Genomic DNA, 21,240 nt, shown 5'->3' with positions numbered 1-21,240 from the left:
GATCTCTTAAATTAGTCAAATAGGTTGACCTGTTAATCACTTCCCTTTTGCTTCTCTTCCCTGTTCCTTAGGGCAACTAACATGAGAACAAACAAAGTTCAGTACCAGGAATAAAGTTGACTCATACTCTTAGGCTTTCTCTCCTTTTAGAACACATTGATTGAAGACTTGGAGTGGAGTGACATTCATTCTCATAGGGAAAAAGATAAAGTCGCCAAAGCAGAAAGGTTAAGAAGGGAGCAGGGAATATGAGGTGAAGAAATAGGAGACAGTGGCTATTGGACTGTCTTTTTTTTTTTTTTTTTGAGACAGTCTCACTCTGTTGTCCAGGCTGGAGTGCAGTGGCATGATCTCAGCTCTCTGCAATCTCCGCCTCCCGGGTTCAAGTGATTCTCCTGCTTCAGCCTCCCCAGTAGCTGGGATTACAGGCGCATGCCACCACGCCCAGCTAATTTTTTCATATATTATTTTTTAGTAGAGACAGGGTTTCACCATGTTGACCAGACTGAATTAGACCGCTTTTGACAAAGTTTCTTCATCTCAGAAGAAAAGTCTGTCTCGTGAAGATCATATTCCAGGTAGAAAGATGAAGATGAGTAGAAATCCCACATATTCTGTCCCAACATCTTAGAGGAAGAGAATAAGTTGTGACAACACAAATAGCACCTTTGTGACCTGGTACCAGTCCATGCTTTCCAGGTCTAGAAAATTTAAAAACAAAATGGATAGAGTACAGGTTCCAATACATAAAATTAGCAGTAAAGAGAGGTGGAGTGAGCTGGGCGTGGTGGCTCACACCTGTAATTCCAGCACTTTGGGAGCCCAAGGCGGCCAGATCACCTGAGGTCAGGAGTTTGAGACCAGCCTGACCAATATGGAGAAACCCCATCTCTACTAAAAATACAAAATTAGCTAGGCATGGTGGCGCATGCCTATAGTCCTAGCTACTCAAGAGGCTGAGGCGGGAGAATCATTTGAATCCAGGAGGCGGAGGTTGCAGTGAGTTGAGATTGTATCATTGCACTCTAGCCTGAGCAACAAGGGCGAAACTGTCTCAAAAAAGAAAAAAAAAAGAGGTGGACCGTTTTCAAGGCAGAAATCTCAATGGTGCCATTGAGTAATTTCAGGTCAAGAGATAAATGGCCAGACGCAGTGGCTCACCCCTGTAATCCCAGTACTTTGGGAGGATGAGGTGGCCGGGTCACTTGAGGTCAGGAGTTCAAGACCAGCCTGACCAACATGGTGAAAACTCATCTCTAATAAAAATACAAAAATTACCCAGGCATGGTGGCGGATGCCTGTAATCCCAGGTAGTTGGGAGGCTGAGGCAGGAGAATCGATTGAACCTGGGAGGTGGAGTTTGCAGTGAGCCGAGATCACGCCACTGCACTCCACCCTGAGCAACAGAGTGAGACTGTCTCAAAACCACAACAACAACAAAACAAGGGGGTAGAATCGATGTCTCTCCCTCCAGTGAGTCTTTATAGGCTTTTTTTTTTTTCCTGTGTCATGCCTTTGTTTCTCTTCTATCCAAATTATCACTTAAGTCTGTATATGCTATTGAAATATTCATGTTTATCTTCATATAAACTCTTAACTACTTAAGGGCAGCAATCATGTCTTCATACCCTCAGTGGCAACTAGCTCAGTGCTGACTCTTATTAGGTCATTAAGAAATGTCACTGGATTTGATGTTTTAGGAGAATTGGACTTCAAGGGTAAACAGCTACAAGGTCTGGCAATCCATAGGTCTGGCCAAGAATTTCCGTGAGGCAAGACAACATTTGGCAATTACAAGGGCATTCCAGTGAAGTGAAGTGTCAGATTTTGCAATAGTTCTGCAAATAAAATAGATTTTCTGGAACGGCTGGGTTCTTGGAAAAACACGTGTTGATGGCAAAAATTAATCTGGGTCCTCACCTTTATAGAGATCATGCGAGATATAATCTCTGCCAGAGTCAAATAGGAAGAGGTGATATTAATAAATTTTCTGGGCCGGGTGCAGTGGTTCACGCCTGTAATCCCAGCACTTTGGGAGGCCGAGGCGGGCAGATCAAGAGGTCAGGAGTTTGAGACCAGCCTGGCCAACATGGTGAAACCCTATCTCTACTAAAAATACAAAAATTAGCCGGGCGCGGTGGCTCACGCTTGTAATCCCAGCACTTTGGGAGGCTGAGGCGGGCGGATCACGAGGTCAGGAGATCGAGACCACGGTGAAACCCCGTCTCTACTAAAAATACAAAAAAAATTAGCCGGGCGTGGTGGCGGGCGCCTGTAGTCCCAGCTACTCGGAGAGGCTGAGGCAGGAGAATGGCGTGAACCCGGGAGGCGGAACTTGTAGTGAGCCGAGATTGCGCCACTGCACTCCAGCCTGGGCGACAGAGCGAGACTCCGTCTCAAAAAAAAAAAAAAAAAAAAAAAAAAAAAAAAAAAAAACAAAAATTAGCCAGGCGTGGTGCCACACACCTGTAATCCCAGTTACTCAGGAGGCTAAGGCAGGAGAATCACTTGAAGCCAGGAGGCAGAGGTTGCAGTGAGCCAAGATCATGCCACTGCACTCCAGCCTGGGCAACAGAGAAAGACTCTGTTTCAAAAAATAAAAAATAAAAAAAAAAATTTTCTGGGTTTTACAAGGAATTATGCTAGGTATTATACATGCAGATTTTTTTTTTTTTTTTTTTTTTTGAGACGGAGTCTCGCTCTGTTGCCCAGGCTGGAGTGCAGTGGCGCGATCTCGGCTCACTGCAAGCTCCGGCTCCCGGGTTCACGCCATTCTCCTGCCTCAGCCTCCCGAGTAGCTGGGACTACAGGCGCCCGCCAACACGCCCGGCTAATTTTTTGTATTTTTAGTAGAGACGGGGTTTCACCGTGTTAGCCAGGATGGTCTCGATCTCCTGACCTCGTGATCCGCCCGCCTCGGCCTCCCAAAGTGCTGGGATTACAGGCTTGAGCCACCGCGCCCGGCCTGATTTTTTTTTTTTTGAGACAGAGTCTTACTCTGTTGCCCAGGTTGGAGTACAGTGGCATAATCTCGGCTCACTGCAACCTCTGCTTCCTGGGTTCAAGCAATTCTCCTGCCTCGGCCTCCCAAGTAGCTGGGACTACAGGTGCATGACACCACACCCAGCTAATTTTTGTACTTTCAGTAGAGATGGGGGTTTCACCATGTTAGCCAGGCTGGTCTCGAACCCCTGACTTTAGGTGATCCACCTGCCTTGGCCTCCCAAAGTGCTGGGATTGCAGGTGTGAGCCACTGTGCCCAGCCTGCAGAATTTTTTTTCTTTTTTGAGATGGAGTCTCGCTCTGTCTCCCAGGCTGGAGTGCAGTGGCGCGATCTGGGCTCACTGTAAGCTCCACCTCCCGGGTTCATGCCATTCTCCTGCCTCAGCCTCCTGAGGATCTGGGACTACAGAAGTCCACCACCACCCCCAGCTAATTTTTTGTATTTTTAGTAGAGACAAGGTTTCACCGTGTTAGCCAGGATAGTCTCAATCTTCTGACCTCGTGATCAGCCCGCCTCAGCCTCCGAAAGAGCTGGGATTACAGGCATGAGCCACCGCGCCCGGCCCAGAATATTTTTTAAAGTAAGATGTGATTACTGTCCTCAAGCTTAAAACCTTAGTGAGAAGTTAATGTAGATGTACATAAAATAATCAGAGAATGATATGAATGTTACATTAAGTTAGAAATTAAACATTACATTACTGTCCTAAGATGGTAGCCATGAGATGGGTCTTGGGACTCCTCAAATTTTTGTAGGTATTTCCCCCCATCCTGAGGTCATTTGAAACATAATAAAGTTTATTGCTTTAACACCTCCCCCACCACTCCACCTTACCACCACCTATTAATAGGTCAAGATAGCATTTCACTTGCCTGGTGCAATAATGTGCCTCATACACAGTCTAGTCTCTGAGCTAGGATCTACAACCCCAACTTATAGATTAAGATTCACTTCATTTCAATGACTCAGTTCTTCCAGCTGGAAGATCATGAGACTAGGTCTTTAGTTCAAAGAGTCAGTCTCAGCCTTGCTTGATGGCTCATGCCTGTAATCCCAGCACTTTTGGGAGGTGAGGTGGGAGGACTGCTTAAGGCCAGGAGTTGGAGACCAAAATGGGTAATAAGGTGAGACCCTGTTTCTACCAATCAATCAATCAATCAATCAATCAATAATAAATAAACTCGGTGAGACCTTGTCTCAAAAGAAAAGTCTCAAAGGTAAGCAGGACTTTGGGGATGGGAAAAGAGTTCCTGACTTATACTTCCCTAGGACTAAATTTCTCGCCAGTAACTTTTCTGCCTCTGAATAGAGTTATAGACCCCAAAATTATCTTGTCACTGGGATCTCTGGTTTCTATGGCCATGGGTTTTGGATGTCAACTTTTTGTGCACCTGAATCCTGAATCTGTATAAATTGTCCAATGCATCTTAGATTGTTTTTGGAATTTTTTTTTTTTTTGAGACGGAGTTTCACTCTGTCACCCAGGCTGGAGTGCAATAGCACGATCTTGGCTCACTGCAGCCTCTGCCTCCCAGATTCAAGTGATTCTCCTGCCTCAGCCTCCCGAGTAGCTGGGATTACAAGCGCCTGCCACCACACCCAGCTCATTTTTGTATTTTTAGTAGAGACAGGGTTTCGCCATGTTGCCCAGGCTGGTCTTGAACTCCTAACCTCCAGTGGATCTGCCTGCCTCAGCCTCCCAAAGTACTGAGATTACCGGCGTGAGCCACCGCGCCCAGCCTATTTTTGGAATTTTTATCATAGTATAAGTAAAAATTTTCTGCCAAGGTCCCAGGGGCTAGTTCTGGCAGAAGAATCACAGGGAAGATTCTACACAGCACACTGGTGGCCTAAGGGTCTCTTATTTCATCATGTGTCTTGCTACAAGGCAACAATGAGTGAGAGGCTGCAGCTTTGTGATGAGCTCATAGTCATCAACTTGTTTGTGATAGGAACAGTAACTAAAGAAGATTTCTGCCGGGCGCCTGTAATCCCAGCACTTTGGGAGGCCGAGGTGGGCGGATCATGAGGTCAAGAGATCAAGACCATCCTGGTTAACACGATGAAACCCCGTCTATACTAAAAATACAAAAAAATTAGCCAGGCGTGATGCTGGGCGCCTGTAGTCCCAGCTACTCGGGAGGCTGAGGCAGGAGAATGGCGTGAACCCGGGAGGCAGAGCTTGCAGTGAGCCGAGATCACGCCACAGCACTCCAGCCTGGGTGACAGAGCGAGACTCCGTCTCAAAAAAAAAAAAAAAAAAGATTTCTGCTTTAAGGCTTAAGGCAATGAAAGGGTTATTTCAGGAAGAAGAAAAAAAAAAACAACCCACCACAGAATGGATTAGCTAGCAAGGTGACTATCCAGACATGATATGCCTTACCATTTACATCAGATCAAATAAGATAATGCCGAAACACCCAGCTCAGTTCCTGGTACTCAACAAATATTAGTTCGCTTCCTTTTTTTTTTTTTTTTTTTTTTTTTGAGGCAGAACTCTCTGTCACCCAGGCTGGAGTGCAGCCAGTTCTTTTCCTCTTGTATAGAGATTTTACGGTTTACAAAGTGCTTTTGCATACATTAAATCCCCCCCGTCCAAAACCTTCTGAATCAGATATTTCCCCCAGAGTAGTGACTTCACCTCCTAAAAGTATTGCAAGGCTGAAAGTCAGATCCAGGTCTTTAGACACCAGAATGAGTTCTCTTTTCTCCATACCCTAAATCCTTCTATTGCTTTGTCCTAGATTTAAGATTGCAAAGGTTGGATTAGCGTGCTAAGAATGAGATGGAAAAGAAAGAATGATCTGTGAGTTCCTGTGTAGCTGAGGTTATGAGGGCCTTATTATTATATACCTTTATTTGTATTAATAAAATAACAATACTGCATTTTATCTGTCCCAAGAAATATATAGTTATATTGTAATATCTCTGAAATCAAGATGTGTCTTTTTTTTTTTTTTGAGAGAGAGCCTTGCTCTGTTGCCTAGGCTGGAGTGCACTGGTGAGATCTAGGGTCATTGCAACCTCTGCCTCCCAGGTTCAAGCAATTCTCCTGCCTCAGCCTCCCAAGTAGCTGGGATTACAGGTGCCCGCCATGACGCCTGGCTAATTTTTGTATTTTTAGTAGAGACGAGGTTTCACCATGTTGGCCAGGCTTGTCTTGAACTCCTGACCTCGTGATCCACCTGCCTTGACCTCCCAAAGTGCTGGGATTACAGATGTGAGCCACTGCGCCCGGCCAAGATGTGTCTTAAAACTGATGTTTTACAGTTGTTTCTTCTGCTCAGCAGTTGTGTTATAGTTGTCATTGTCTTTTTTTTTTTTTTTTTGAGACGGAGTTTCACTCTTGTTGCCCAGGCTGGAGTGCAATGGTGTGATCTCGGCTCACCACAACCTCAGCCTCTCAGGTTCAAGCAATTCTCTTGCCTCAGCCTCTCAAGTAGCTGGGATTACAGGCATGCACCACCATGCCCGGCTAATTTTGTATTTTTAGTAGAGACGGGGTTTCTCCATGTTGAGGCTGGTCTCGAACTCCTGACCTTAGGTGATCCGCCCGCCTCAGCCACCCAAAGTGCTAGGATTACAGGCATGAGCCACCGCGCCCAGCCGTCATTGTCTATTCATGCCCAAACTTGATTGATTGTTAATCCTGGTGGCATGACTGGAAAACTGAAACTCATAGCCCTTTCAGTTTGTTCATTTAAGTATCATTTAAGCAAGTTATATGAATCCTACGTGTTGCCTGAAAACCTTCCATTGACACCTTCCTGTAAGATCAAGAAAGCATTAGCATCAAAACTTGCAGACTGGATGTCAGAGGCTTGGAAGAAAAACTCAGATAAAAATAGTCTGGCCAGGCACAGTGGCTCATGCCTGTAATCCCGGCACTTTGGAAGGGCCAAAGCAGGTGGATCACCTGAGGTCAGGGGTTCGAGACTAGGCTGGCCAACATGGTGAAACTTCATCTCTACTAAAAATACAAAAAAAAAAAAAAAAAAATTAGCTGGTCATGGTGGCAGGCACCTGTAATCCCAGCTGCTTGGGAGGCTGAGGCAGGAGAATTGCTTGAACCTGGGAGGTGGAGGTTGCAGTGAGCCGAGATCACGCCACTGCACTCCAGCCTTGGTGATGGAGGGAGATTCTGTCTCAAAAACAAACAAACAAAAAAGGTGAAGACCTGAAGACCTGCCTAAGGAATGTTACATCACCAGTGCTCTTGAGGCCACACTTGTAATATTGTATTGAAAAATACAGACATAGGCCAGGCTTGGTGGCTAATGCCTGCAATCCCAGCACTTTGGGAGGCCAACACAGGTGGATCACCTGAGGTCAAGAGTTCAAGACCAGCCTGGCCAACATGGTGAAACCCTGTCTCTACTAAAAACACAAAAAATTAGCCGGGCCTGGTGGCGCATGCCTGTAATCCCAGCTACTTGGGAGGCTGAGGCAGGAGAATTGCTTGAACCCAGGAAGCAGAGGTTGCAGTGAGCTGAGATCATGTCATTGCACTCCAGCCTGGGCAACAAGAGCGAAACTCTGTCTCAAAAAAAAAAATAAATAAATAAAGGAAGAAAATACAGACATTGAAGATTCAGAGTAAAAAGTGATTCAGAGACAGACTCTGAATGTGAAGACATTTTGGACTACCTTACCTACGTAGTTTTCATTATATTTTCCTTTTATTAAAGCACAAGTGTGATATGATAAAAATCAATGTTCAGGTTCAATGAGAATAGTCATATTTGTATATATATGCCTCACAATTTATATAGTCAACTCATTTTCATCATTATAGTAACGTTGTGACATTAGTAGCAAAATATTATCTCCAATTTTACCTCTGGGAAAAATAAGGCAGATTAAATACTCAACCATAGAATCAGGACTCGTCCTAATTAAGTCTCATCCTAATTAAATCTTCTAGAATAAGCCTAAAATCCTTCTTTTCCCTCTAAAATTTCAAGACTTGTATCAATTTTAGAGCCACTGTTTGTTTCTATCTTTCTTTCTGAGAGCCACTGTTTTTATTTTATTTATTTATTTTTTTGAGACTGAGTTTTGCTTTTATCGCCCAGGCTGGAGTACAATGGCATGATCTCGGCTCACTGTAACCTCCACCTCCTGGGTTCAAGTGATTCTCCTGCTTCAGCTTCCTAAGTAGCTGGGATTATAGGTGGCCGCCACCACACCCAGCTAATTTTTGTATTTTTAGTAGACATGGGGTTTCACCATGTTTGCAGGCTGATCTCGAACTCCTGACCTCATGTGATCCACCCGCCTTGGCCTCCCAAAGTGCTAGGATTACAGGCATGAGCCACCACACCCGGCCGAGAACCACTGTTTTTAAAAAATTGAGCATATTTGGTGAGATTGATGATAATATAATTCAGAATGAATATTGAACATGACTCCTTTTTGGCGAGAGAAATCAACTGTCAGAATTGTAACAAATCACTATTACACACAGCCTAGTACTTTGCATAGCAAAGTACATAAAAGGTACTAAATAAATAATAGGAGTTGTATTACTCAGGGCAATAACACTGACTATCCCAGCAGTCAGACCCTAAATCCTCAGTGGTTTAAACAACAAACATTTATATCTCACACATGTCATATATCTAGCACAGGTTGGCAAGCAGTGAAAGTTCAGTGTTGCTCAACTCCTCACCTTCACTCAGTGCTATGGTTTGAATGTTTGTGTCCTCTCCAAAATTCATGTAGGAACTTAATGCCCAAAGTTATATTAACTATTAAAAGGTGGGACCTTTATGAGGTAAGTCATGAGTGCTCCACCCTCATGAATGGAATTAATGCTTTACAAGGGAGGCTTTACACAACATTTCTCTCTTTTTACCCTTCCATCCCTTCCACTATGTGAGGACGAGGAGCCATTGGAAGCACAGACATCAGACTAGAACAGACTAGACTAGATATCAGACCTATTGTTGCCTTCATTTTGGAAATCTCAGCCTCCAGAACTGTAAGAAATACATTTCTACTATTTATACATTACCCATTCTCAGGTTTTTTTGTTTGTTTGTTTTTTGTTTTTTTGAGATAGTCTCGCTTTGTTGCTTAGGCTGGAGTACAGTGGTGCTCACTGCAACCTCCGCCTCCCGGGTTCAAGCAGTTCTCCTGCCTCAGCCTTCTGAGTAGTTGGGATTACAGGTGTGTGCCATTATGCCCAGCTAATTTTTTGTATTTTTAGTAGAGACAGGGTTTTGCCATGTTGGCCAGGCTGCTCGAGCTTATGACCTCAGGTGATCCACCTGCCTCGGCCTCCCAAAATGCTAGGATTACAGGCATGAACCATCATGCCCTTTGGGAGGCCAAGATGGGTGGATAACCTACGGTCAGGAGTTCGAGACCAGCCTGGCCAATATGGTGAAACCCTATCTCTACTAAAGTACAATACTTCCTCAGATGGAAATGAGGACAATGGTATTAGAAACTGGAGGAAAAGCCATTCTTGTGGCAAAGAACTTGACTGAATTGTTTCTGTGTCCTAACGTTTTATGAATGACAGAACTTGTGAGTGATGAACTAGGATATTTGGCAGAATTACCTAAGCAAAGTGTTGAAGGTTCTGCATGGCTTCTTTTGATTGCTTATAGTAAAATGTAAGAAGGGAGAAATGAATTAAAGATAGAATTAAAAGGGAAGCAGAAGATTTGGAAACTTCTCAGCCTGGTGTTAAAGAAATATCTGAGGCACAAGAGTTTATTTGAGTGAGATGCAATTCATGAGTTGGGGAACACCAGACTAAAAGAAGTTTAGTGTCCCAATGATGAAATGTCAGGTATTTATTGGGAAAGTGGAGAAGCAAAATAAATTATTTGATTGGCTTCCAATTACAAAATTCCTTTTTTTAGGTACTTGTTGGCAAGCCCCTAATCACATAATCGTACTTATCATGGCTGGGGTTAAGTTTTAGTTTTCTCTAGCATGAACCATCAGAAATTACTCAACTTAAGTTTTTGCAGTTTAAGCAAGATTTAGGTTATTTTTTATTTATTTTTTTTATTTTTTTGAGACGGAGTATCTCTCTGTCGCCCAGGCTGGAGTGCAGTGGTGCCATCTCGGCTCACTGCAAGCTCCGCCTCCCAGGTTCACGCCATTCTCCTGCCTCAGCCTCCAGAGTAGCTGGGACTACAGGCACCCGCCATGACGCCCGGCTAATTTTTTTGTATTTTTAGTAGCGACGGGGTTTCACCGTGTTAGCCAGGATGGAGATTTAGGTTATTTTTAAGGCCTCTGGTTTTGTCTGCTCAAGAAGTTTTCCAGCCAAGTCTCCATTTTAATTTAAACACTGGCAGGGTTGTAAAAGCATATTTCAGAAAGCATACCAAGGATGTGGCCAAGTGGCTATTTGATAAGATTAATAGGGATAGGAAGAAGCCAGATGCTATTCTCAAGACAATGGAAGAATGACCCTGAAGGCATTTCAGAGATCTTTGAGGCTGCTACTCCCATCACAGGCCCAGAGTGCTAGTGCCTGGAGGGAAGAAAGGCTTCAAAGGAGGGACCTTGGGGCTCTCAATATTGCCTCAAGTCTGTTCCCTGCATTCAGGTGCAGGACTCCTTGGTTGCCCTAGCTGTGGTTCAGGTGGGCCCAGGTGAGGCTTGGGCTGCTGCTCCAGGAGGCACAAGTGGTAAACTTCAGTGGGATCCTTGTGGTGCCAGCTTGGCAGGCATGCAGAGTGCAACACTTGTGGAGGCACTGCTACCTCCACCTAGATTTCAAAGGCTCTCTCTGAAAGCCTCAGGGCCCAGGCAGAGAGCTGCCAGGGATACTGCAGAGAACCTCCACTAGGCAATGTCGAATGGAGTTGTGGGTTAAGGCCACCGTAGAGAGCCCTGTCAAGGACAGTATCTAGTGGGGCCATGGGGAAGGGTCAGCTCTACTCCCCCAACCCCTGGCAAGACCCAAAACCTAGAGAGCCACCGGTGTGCAGCATCAGTCACGGAGAGCTGCAGCATGGGCTATGCCTAGTGATGCCACAGGAATGCAGCCGTCCGGGGCTTTGGGGGCCCAACCCTCACCCCAGGGTGTCCAGAAGGTGGCACATAGAGTCAAAGATTGTTTTTCTGAAGCTTCAGGATTTAATGTTTGCCTTGTTGGATTTGGACTTACTTGAGACCTGTTACCCATTTCTTCTTGCCTATTGCTCCCTTTTAGAATGGGAATGTCTGTCCTATGCCTGTACACCATTGTATTTTGGAAGCACATAACTTGATTTCACAGGCTCACAACTGGAGAGGAATTTGCCTCAGGATGAATTGTACCTTGGGTCACATCCAAATCTTATGAAGATGATATTTAGATGAGACTTCAGAGTCAGACTCTAAAGTTGATGCTGGAACAAGTTAAGACTTTTGATGTTATTGGGATGGAATGATTATATTTTGTAAGTAAGAAGGACATATATTTTGGGGGGCCAGGAGTGGAATTCTACGGTTTGTGTCTCCTCCAAAACTCATATTGAAATTTAATCTACAATGAAACACTCTTTAAGAGGTAGGGCCTTCCGAGAGTAGGCCCTGAGGGCTCCACTCTCACAGTGCTTTAGAAGAGGACTTGAGGGGGTGGGTTTGCCCCTTCTGTCTCTTCCTCCATGTAAGGACACAGATTTCAGCCCCTCTGAAAATGCAGCAACAAGGCATTATCTACTAGTGCCTTGATATTGGACTTTGCAGACTCCAGAACTGTGAGAAATGAATTCCTATTATTTGTAAATTATCTAGTCTTAGGTATGTTGTTATAGCAGCACAAACGGACTATGAGACTCAGTAACCAAAATGACTCAAATTGTATCTTGTGGCTGAACCATGTGGAATATTTAACCTCTGGGGTTGTGTGACAGGTAATAACAGGGTTGGGGAGCACATTAGCTTATACCTTCCTCAGCCTAAAAATGATACATGTTATTTCCTTCATAGGCCATTAGCTTGCTGTAGTCACATGATCCAAACCTAACTGTAAGGGATGCTGGGAAAGCAGGGCAGCAGTGGAATATTTGATGAGTACTGTTTATACAACGGCAGTTCTATAAATATTTCCTTGAGGACAAGAATCTGTTTTATTTACTGATATTCCCAAACATCTAGAAAAGTGCCTGACATTTAGTGTTCGCTAATAATTACTGAATCAATTAATTGATGAATTAATAAATGGCATGTGAAGCTGGTATGAATCTATTCTGAAAAGTTGCCAGATAGAATAATATGCAAGTTCAGGTTAATATTTCAGCAACAATTAGTGTTAACAAGAAAAAGGTATTTTGGTAAGAATTTATTTGAAGTTGACTAACATTCTCAAATGTAGTTACAGATTACATAACATCTTTTTTACAGGAGCTTAACAGTTCTTTAAATTAACTAAAATGTGAGGAAAGACAACAGTTAATTCTAAAAGCCAGTCTGGATTTTTTGCTTCATTTAAAAACAAACAGCCTGTGGCCGGGCGTGGTGGCTCACACTTGTAATCCCAGCACTTTGGGAGGCCAAGGCGGGCAGATTACAAGGTCAGGAGTTCGAGACCAGCCTGGCCAACATGGTGACACCCCATCTCTACTAAAATTACGAAAATTAGCTGGGCGTGGTGGCGTGCGCCTGTAGTCCCAGCTCCTCAGGAGGCTGAGGCAGAAGAATTGCTTGAACCCAGGAGGCGGAGGTTGCAGTGAGCCGAGATTGCACCACTGCACTCCAGCCTGGGCCACACAGTGAGATACTGTCTCAAAAAAGAAAACAAAATGAACAGCCTGCAGTCTTCCTAGAAATGACTGTTTAGGGAGTTGGGAACAGCTTGCCATGGAGAGAAGAATTTAAGATTGTCATAATAGGAAAAGGTAAGGAGTAGTGAGGCAGGGGGAACCATTCAATAAACAGCAGTCCTTTTCACTCTAATAGAAAAACCTGTTGTCAGTTTTACCAGCATATTTAGAAAGGCACAAAGAGTTCAATATTGGAGTTTTCAGAAAGGAATCTCAAAGTGATTATGAGATGTAATCATTCATCTTTCATTCATCATCCAAATAGGTACAATGCTCAAGATTGTGCTAAGAATCGAGGTGCAAAAGATAGGATTTCTATGCTAATGGAACTTCTAGTCTAATCGGGAAGATAGACATTGAACAACTATTACAATAAGCGTGACATTGGTTGCAAAAAGGGAAGTGCCAGGTGCTATAAAGTGACAGACTGGAGAACTACTGGTTTTGGGCAGTAGAAAAGTAGGATCTGAAGCAATCTCAAGAAATTGATGTTTCAACTTAACTCCAAAAGATAAGGAGGATTTATTTGGCAATGGAAAAGTGAGAGGAAGAGAACTCCAGATGGTGGGAATAGCCTGTCCTCACAACCCTACTATGAAGTCACACAGGATTACATGCTTAATTATATAGCTGGAGAAGTTGCAGAAGAAGAAAGTGACTTGTTCAAGGGACACTGTTTAACAGGGCACTTAATTAGGACCATAGGCCACATTCCTAACCTTTTCAGGGCAAGGCACACAATTCTTTTTCTAAGGAAGACTCTCTTTCCTCACCAAAATAGTAGCTGAGTCAATCACTCCTATAGCCCATCAGGCACATCAACCAAGCATGAGCTATACTGATATAATAGATATCAATTTATAATCTGTCCCACAGCTTTCAGGATGAGAACTAAAGAGCCCTAAAGGTCTCTCATGTAGGAAGAGGGTGGTGTGTAGTGGCAGAGAGGGAAGCTTCATCAGTGAGAGCCAAGTGCTAAAAGCAGCTGCGTGTGACATTTCTGTCAGCAGTCCTTCCTCCCTCATTGTGTATGGGACACACATCAGATGCTCTGGTTTATGATTTCAGCTTCAGAGTACATACCCTTTGAGATCCAAGCTCACATATCTCTTCCAGTGGCATGGTGCCTTTTTATTAACCGGCTTTAAAACCCATCTCAGAGTAGTAACTACCCAAATGCTGAGAATATTGGGACCCCTTTCTCCTACCCTCATGGTTTGGAAACTTGTGGACTGGTTGACTCTCAGGCCCTAGGTGCCTGCCTAGTCTCCCTGCTTGCTAGAAAGTGACAAAGCACATGCTACCAAAAAGATTCTGGACAGATGCCAGAATCATGTCAGAACACAAGGTCACATACAGTACTGTCTTCCCCATTTATATCAGCCCAGAGGACAATCTACTCCCTTACCTTTGGAAGACACAATAGAGGCTAACTTTTGGAGGTCCTAGGTTAGCACCACTTTATTTTTCATTTTCCTTTATTTTTTTGAGACAGAGTCTCACTCTGTCACCCAGGCTGGAGTACAGTGGCACCATCTCTGCAACCTCTACCTCCTGAGTTCAAGTGATTCTCCTGCCTCAGCCTCCCAAGAGTAGCTGCGATTACAGGTGTGGGCCGCATGCCTGGTTAATTTTTGTATTTTTTTTTTAACCTTCAGGAACAATTTATTCCATTTTCTAGGAGTTAACTCTCTGACTTCTGTCTTTCATTTGGCCCTGTAGTAAATGCTGTAATGTTCTGTTCAGGTGAGAACAGAACAGACAAAAAGGAGACAGATTTTAAATCAGCTTTGCCCTCAAATGGGAAATTTAAGGACAAGTATTGCTGACTCAGAGAAAAAAACGTCTTTTTGTGCCTTAAGTACTCATCTCCTCCCTGATTAATATAATAACTTTTTATAAATATGACTTCAAAAATCCATTAAAGGAAATCTTAGTATCTCTAAAGAATGTAACATATTCTGATATGTGAGATTTCTTTTTTTTATTATTATTATACTTTAAGTTCTAGGGTATATGTGTACAACGTGCAGGTTTGTTACATATGTATACATGTGCCATGTTGGTGTGTTGCACCCATTAACCCATCATTTACATTAGGTATTTCTCTTAATGCTATCCCTCCCAATTTTTGTATTTTTAGCAAAGACAGAGTTTTGCCATGATGGCCAGGTTGGTCTCAAACTCCTGGCCTGGCCTCAAGTGATCCGCCTGCCTTGGCCTCCCAAAGTGCCAGGATTACAGGCACGAGACACTGCGGCTGGCCAGCATTTTATTAGGTAGGTCAGATTTAGGGAGGGTCAAGTTTTTGCCTTTTCATATTGTGTTTACTCCTCCAGGTAAATTAAAGTAGGAAAAATCGATTATTTACGGCTGGGCGTGGTGGCTCACGCCTATAATCCCAACACTTCGGGAGAATTGCTTGAACCCCAGAGGCGGAGGTTGTAGTGAGCTGAGATCGTGCCACTGCACTCCAGCCTAGGCAACAAGAACAAAACTCTGTCTCAAAAAAAAAAAAAAAAAAAAATCTATTATTTACAGGGGAGATAGAGGAAAGTCCTTATAGGCTTTTGCTTCTTTGATTTGGTAGCACAGATCCTGATTTCACTGAGATGTCAGCAAATGAAAAGATACGGTTGCATACTGACTAGTCTCTAAAACTTTAAAAGTTCCTGATACAGTTCCTCATTTCAAAATGGATTACTTCAGATATTTCTGTTATGTATTTGTGTTGAAATCTGTTACTTGTTTCCTAAAGTGCTGGGTCATATAATCTCTCAGATTACTTCCCCAAATTATCCCAATACTTCTCGAATTATCTCAATGGTAATGAAAACCATTGGAAAATAAATGTCAGAGTTTTCTTTTTTTTGAGACAGAATCTTGCTCTGTCACCCAGGTTGGAGTGCAGTGGTGTGATCTCACTGTAACTGCCTCACCAGTTCAAGCGATTCTCTTGCCTCGGCCTCCTGAGTAGCTGGGATTACAGGCATGTACGTTGATGCCCAGCTAATTTTTGTATTTTTAGTAGAGATGAATTTTTGCCATGTTGGCCAGGCTGGTCTCTTAACTCCTGACTTCAAGTGATCCATCTTCAAGTAATTTACCTGGGGGAGTAAACACAATATGAAAAGGCAAAAACTTCACCCTCCCTAAATCTGATCTACCTAATAAAATACTGGCCAGCCGCAGTGTCTCGTGCCTGTAATCCTGGCACTTTGGGAGGCCAAGGCAGGCAGATCACTTGAGGCCAGGCCGGGAGTTTGAGACCAGCCTTGGCCTCCCAAAGTGTTAGGATTACAGGCATTAGCCACCGTGCCCAGCTAAAGAGTCTTCTTTTCTTTATCTTGTTTTTTTTGAGATGGAGTCTCACTCTGTCGCCGAGGCTGGAGATCGAGCAATGGCTTGATCTCCGCTCACTGCAAGCTCCGCCTCCCGGGTTCATGCCATTCTCCTGCCTCAGCCTCCCAAGTAGCTGGGACTACAGGCACCCACCACCAAGTCCAGCTATTTTTTTGTATTTTTAGTAGAGACGGGGTTTCACCGTGTTAGCCAGGATGGTCTCGATCTCCTGACCTCATGATCCGCCCACCTCGGCCTCCCAAAGTGCTGGGATTACAGGCGTGAGCCACCGCGCCCGGCCGCCAAGAGTTTTCTTTTTAATAAACAAAATTATAATAATGACAATAATCTGTTCTGAACTAAATGGCAGCAGTGTCTGCGCACCAAGGCTGTTTGCTTTATCAATGGGTGGCCACATTTTGTTTTGTCTCAGGAATCTGTTCATAACCAGATATTAGACAGAATTTTGGATTATTTGAATGATGGGTTGGCTTTGGAAGCAGCATGCTAAAGTTGGGTGAGGCTATATAAGGGCTTCTTAGTCCACATTATTTCTCAAACTTCCATAAATACATATATGTCTGGAGTAATAATAACTATTTCTTAGTTTATGGCAAGGTAACGTCTGGTAAAATTCATTCATTTAGTCTACAAATATTCAAAGAAAACCTACTATACCCATTGTACTGATGAATTAGACATGATTCCTGCCTTATATGTATAATTTCGTAGAGACTATTATATACTAGACTGAACTCCAAGGTCAGGGTTTAGATCTGTTTCAATTTCCATTTTATATCCGGCGATAGCACAGAACCAGTCTCATGGTAGGAGCTCAATAAATAACTGGTTGAACGGGCCAAGCATGGTGGTTCACACCTGTGATCCCAGCACTTTGGGAGGCTGAGGCAGGTGGGTCACTTAAGGTCAGGAGTTGGAGAACCAGCCTGGCCAACATGGTGAAACCCCGTTTCTACTAAATAAATCCAAAAATTAGCCAGGCGTGGTGGTGTGTGCCTGTAATCCCAGGACTCGGGAGGCTGAGGCAGGAGAATCTCTTGAACCTGGGAGGCGGAGGTTGCAGTGAGCCAAGATCGCGCCTTTGCATCCAGCCTTGGCAACCAGAGTGAAACTCCATCTCAAAAAAAAAAATTAGTTTAATGTCTAAATATATGAACAAAAATGTACATGATTTTAGCTTTCTAACACAAAGATGGATACCATTTTTTGACAATGACGTTTTGTTTGTTAATCAAAATTACATCAAACATTTCTAACATCAGCCATCAATAACCCATATTTTAGCCAGGCCTGTGGGAAGTTAATTTTAATTTTTACTTCCTCTTCTTTTTTTTTTTTTTTTTTTGAGACGGAGTCTGGCTCTGTTGCCCAGGCTGGAGTGCAGTGGCACGATCTCGGCTCACTGCAACTTCCTCCTCCTGGGTTCAAGCAATTCTCCTGCCTCAACCTCCTGAGTAGCTGGGTTTACAGACATGCGCCACCATGCCTGGCTAATTTTTGTATTTTTAGTAGGAATGGGATTTCATCATGTTGGTCAGGCTGAACTCAATGTCCTGACCTCATGATCCACCAGCCTCGGCCTCCCAAATTGCTGGGATTTACAGGCACGAGCCATCACGCCTGGCCCAATTTTTACTTCTTGTAATCAGACTATGGCCTTCAGGGAAATTAACACTGGGGAAAAAAGGATGATGCTTGAAAGAAAGGGATATTTAAATCAGCACTATGAAGTTTTATTTATAGGTTTTATTTAAAACGTGCTGTTCTGAAGACAACTATAAAGTGGGTGCATGGTGGGTTTTTTTTTTTTTTTTTGGCAAATGCCAATTCAAAAATAGGAAGAGGCTGTGGGCAGAGTGGCTCCTGCCTGTAATTCCAATGTTTCAGGAGGCCGAGGCAAGAAGATTGACTGAGGTTACGAGTTCAAGACCAGCCTGGGAAACATAGTGAGTCCCCTTATCTACAAAAAATTTAAAAAATTAGCTGGGCATGGTGGTATCTTCCTGTAGTCCTAGCTCCACAGGAGGCTGAAGTGGGAGAACTGCTTGAGCCTAGGAGTTTGAGGTTACAGTGGGGTATGATCATGCTACTGCACTCCAGCCTGAGTGACAGAGCGAGACCCTGTCTCCAAAAAAAAAAAAAAGCCATGTCACCATGCTATTTAAGATACAGCTTTTCTCTTTCTCTTTATCCTAAACATTTTCTATCTCTTTTTTCAGAGTTAAAAGAGCTCTACTTGCCAGCTCCTGCATTATACATAAGTAGAAAGGAAGAAAGATGAGCTAAAGATCCTGGAAAGCAGAAAATCCAATTGTTGTTCTGGATTCTAAACATTACCTGTGTGGCCTTGGATAAACTTGAATCTTTTCACATGTAAAACAAAGGAAGTTGAATTAAATTATTTCTAACCCACCCTCCAGTTGAATATTCTATGATTTCATCTGACAAACCCTCCCTCTTTTCATCCTTGTTGTGTGTGAAATGCTCCATCACTCATCACAGATGCTTAAAATAAAATAGCTCTCTCTCTCTATAGAATGTCTGCCTTTTTTTCTCCAGATAGTCATGGCACCATGTTGACGTTTTAAAAATCCAAATGAAGAGTCAAAGAAGGAAATAAATAACACCCTATAATCCCATCACCAAAGGGTTTTGTTATAATCTAATATTGCTTTTGTGTTCATTTTATGCATATTTCCTTAAAAAACAAAATTGTGATCACTTTCTATTTAGTGTTTTGAAATCTGTTTTTCTTTTTGTTTTGAGACAGGGTCTTACTCTGTTGCCTATGCTGGAATGCAGTGGTGCAATAATGGCGCACTGCAGCCTCGACCTCCCCAAGCTCAGGTGACTCCCTATATCCCGAGTAGCTGGGAATACAGGCATGCACTAGCATGCCTGGCTAATTTTTGCATTTTTGTAGAGAAGATTTCACCACGTTGCCCAGACTGGTCTTGAATTCCTGGGATCAAGCAATCTGCCTGCCTCAGCCTCCCAAAGTGCTGGGATTATAAGCGTGAGCCACTGTACGCAGGTGAAATCTTTATTTAACAATACATTGTAAACATTTCCCCATATTCACTTAAGGTATGACTGTTTTTCATAACTATATTTGTAATCCATTATTTGAAAATATTACATATTAACTTATATATTGTTTGCCATCTAGGTTATTTATACTCTTTATTATAAACAACACTGCAGTAAACAAACTTATACAAAAATATCTGATTATTTCCTAAGGATAAATTCTGATAGCTAAAATTAGTCCGACTAACCATGTATGAGTGCTGGTTTCCAGAAAACCTTGAGATGATGTGTTTTATAATTTAAAGAAATTGCTTTGGGAGGCTGAGGTGGGCAGATCACCTGAGGTCGGGAGTTTGAGACCAGCCTGACCAATATGGAGAAACCCCGCCTCCACTAAAAACACAAAATTAGCCGGGTGTGGTGACGCATGCCTGTAAATCCCAACTACTCAGGAGGCTGAGTCAGGAGAATCACTTGAACCCAGGAGGCGGAGACTGCAGTAAGCTGAGATGGCATCATTGCACTCCAGTCTGGGCAACAAGAGCAAAACTCCATCTCAAAAAAAAAAAAAAAAAAAAGTGAAATTGTTGCCAATATATCATGTGAAAAACCCATGAGGTACTGGGTTTTATAATTTAGAGAAACCCTTGTCAATATGCATGTTCAGGCCAGACACAGTGGCTCACGCCTGTAATCCCAGCACTTTGGGAGGCCAAGGTGGGTAGATCACCTGAGGTCGTGAGTTCAAGATCAGCCTGGCCAACATGGTGAAACCCTGTCTCTACTAAAAATACAAAAAATTAGCTAGGCATGGTGGCACTTGCCTGTAATCCTAGCTACTTGGGAGGCTAAGGCAGGAGAATCGCTTGAACCCAGCAGGTGGAGGTTGCAGTGAGCCGATATCTCATCACTGCATTCCAGCCTGGGCGACAAAGCAAAATTCAATCTCAAAAAACAAACAAACAAATATGCATGTTTGATATTATTGAACATTTCTTTGTATTTTGTTTTGATCATGTGGATTTTCTTTTTGTTTTTTTTTTTGTTGTTGTTGTTTTTTTTTTTTTTTTTTTTGAGACGGAGTCTCGCTCTGTCGCCCAGGCTGGAGTGCAGTGGCGCAATCTCGGCTCACTGCAAGCTCCGCCTCCCGGGTTCACGCCATTCTCCTGCCTCAGCCGCCTCTCCGAGTAGCTGGGACTACAGGCGCCCGCCACCACGCCCGGCTAATTTTTTGTATTTTTAGTAGAGACGGGGTTTCACCGTGGTCTCGATCTCCTGACCTCGTGATCCGCCCGCCTCGGCCTCCCAAAGTGCTGGGATTACAAGCGTGAGCCACCGCGCCCGGCCTGGATTTTCTTTTTGTTGTCATTAAATGTCTATTCCTTTCCTTTGCCCGCTTTTCCAATTCTTCCCCACTTTTCTTTTTGAGACACTTCAAATGCCTCATTATTTTTGATGAAATGCATTTCACAAGGTGCCCTGCAGACTGAGGGAGATTCAAAGTTCTTTCTGAAAAGCAAAATCAGGCCAGACACAGTGGCTCATGCCTATAATCCCAGCACTTTGGGAGGCCAAGGCAGGTGGATCACCTGAGGTCAGGAGTTTGAGACCAGCCTGACCAACATGGAGAAACCCCGTCTCTAATAAAAACACAAAATTAGCCAGGCATGGTGACACTTGCCTGTAATCCCAGCTTCTCGGGAGGCTGAGGCAAGAGAATCACTTGAACCCGGGAGGCGGAGGTTGCGGTGAGGCAAGTTCGCTCCATTGCACTCCAGCCTGGGCAACAAGAGTGAAACTCCTTCTAAAAAAAAAAAAAGAAAGAAAGAAAAAAGAAAAGCAAAATCACCAGGCACAGTCACTCACGCCTGTAATCCCAGCACTTTGGGAGGCTGAGGTGGGCGGATCACTTGAGGTCAGGAGTTTGAGACTAGCCTGCCCAACATGGTGAAACCCCACCTCTACTAAAAATACAAAAAAATTAGCCAGGCGTGATGACGCACACCTGTAGTCTCAGCTACTTGGGAGGCCGAGGCAGGAGAATTGCTGGAACCCAGGAGGCAGATG

At 43.6% G+C, this 21,240-nt stretch overlaps 1 long non-coding RNA gene across 5 annotated transcripts in view; it reads right to left on the bottom strand.

Annotated features, from left to right (window-relative positions):
- Positions 1 to 21,240, bottom strand: part of LOC134734173 (uncharacterized) — a 59,009-nt gene that overhangs the window by 13,527 nt on the left and 24,242 nt on the right. The gene's annotated exons all lie outside the window — the stretch shown is intronic.

This window comes from Symphalangus syndactylus, chromosome 12 (genome assembly GCF_028878055.3).
Source record: "Symphalangus syndactylus isolate Jambi chromosome 12, NHGRI_mSymSyn1-v2.1_pri, whole genome shotgun sequence".
Classification (NCBI taxonomy): domain Eukaryota; kingdom Metazoa; phylum Chordata; class Mammalia; order Primates; family Hylobatidae; genus Symphalangus; species Symphalangus syndactylus.
Note: the sequence above shows the minus strand (reverse complement) of the source record. Positions and strands in the feature narration are given on the sequence as shown.